Below are 1,332 nucleotides of genomic sequence, written 5' to 3' on the forward strand. Positions count from 1 at the left end.
TGTCCCGTTTGCATACATCAGTATACCTTAATAGTGGGCGACCAGCAGCTCTACTGCCTTCTGTTAGATTGCCATACAGAATGTCTTGTTGAATTCGGTCTACTGGCATTCTACTGCTGATAACACAGGGGATGTCCTGGCACATTGCTCTTTGTAGCACTTCCTCATTGGTTGTTTTATCTTGCCACCTTATTTAGGACAGGCCCTGTTAGCCATTAATGGTTACGTGAGGTGCAGTATTTGTGTTCTGAACTAGTATCTTAGTCTTGCTTTGACTAATATTAAATTAGTCTAACTTCTGTAAAGCAGCTGATAGTTTGTCAACCAGGGACTGAAGCTGAGTATCAGAATCAGTCACAATAGCTGCATCATCAGCATACAGGAGTTTCCTGATAATTATCTTCCTACATTAAATAGATTTCTAAAGGATCTTGTATGGAGAAATACACCTTCCTTGATGTCATTGAACGCATAATGTTGTAGGCAGGAGAAGAATATGCCAAACAGAGTAGGTGCGAGCACACATCCCTGTTTGACACCTCTGCTAACCTCAAAAGGTGTGATTGGGCTCCTTTGAATTTGACAGTACATTTTGTTTCCTTGTGAAAGCACTCAATGAACTTCAGTAGTTTGGGGGACAACTTATTTTCCTTATGAGTTTGAAAAGGCCTATTCTGCTGATCATGTGAAAGGCTTTAGTCAGATCAACAAAAACAATGTAAAGGGTCTGTCTCTCTCTCTCTCTGAATTTCTCCCCAGAGTCTCAATGTGGATTTAGGAGTGGTAAATCCACCATAGTCATAATATCCTCTCTACGACTATTGCAGGGTAAATTCAGAGAGAGCGACAGACCCCTTTACATTGTTCTTAGAAATGTGTGTCATTAGTCAACAGACAGAAATTGGTTTAGGTTTTTATATTGCGAATTGTGCTGTAAATGTAGTCCTGAAACACATCAAATAGCCATTTAATTAGCAAAGCTATTTAAAATTGGTTAATTAGGTAGTTTACAATTGGTAGTATAGATTAAGTAGTTTGGATTAGGTAGTTAAGATTTGGTAGTTTTTAAGCTGAATCGAAAGGAAAAAAGTATCTACCTATTACTCCTCACTATCAATATAAAAGTCATTCAATTTCCAGCATGCATTGACTGTGTGTAAAAGGAAGACCACAAGAATGATGTAGGCCTATTCATGGAAGCAAGCAACATATTGTCACAAGATCTAACATACAATAGTACATGCTTAGTAAAAATTGTATCATCAGGTACAGCAAGTATTAATTTTATTTTGATATTTGTTGTGTTTTTTTTTTTGTTTTTTTTCTATTCAG

General features: G+C 37.1%; 1 protein-coding gene across 1 annotated transcript in view; it reads left to right on the plus strand.

The window, feature by feature from the left end:
* The window catches only part of LOC106069511 (mitochondrial coenzyme A diphosphatase NUDT8-like), a 32,119-nt gene that overhangs the window by 18,434 nt on the left and 12,353 nt on the right, over positions 1-1,332 (plus strand). The gene's annotated exons all lie outside the window — the stretch shown is intronic.

This window comes from Biomphalaria glabrata, chromosome 13 (genome assembly GCF_947242115.1).
Source record: "Biomphalaria glabrata chromosome 13, xgBioGlab47.1, whole genome shotgun sequence".
NCBI lineage: Eukaryota > Metazoa > Mollusca > Gastropoda > Planorbidae > Biomphalaria > Biomphalaria glabrata.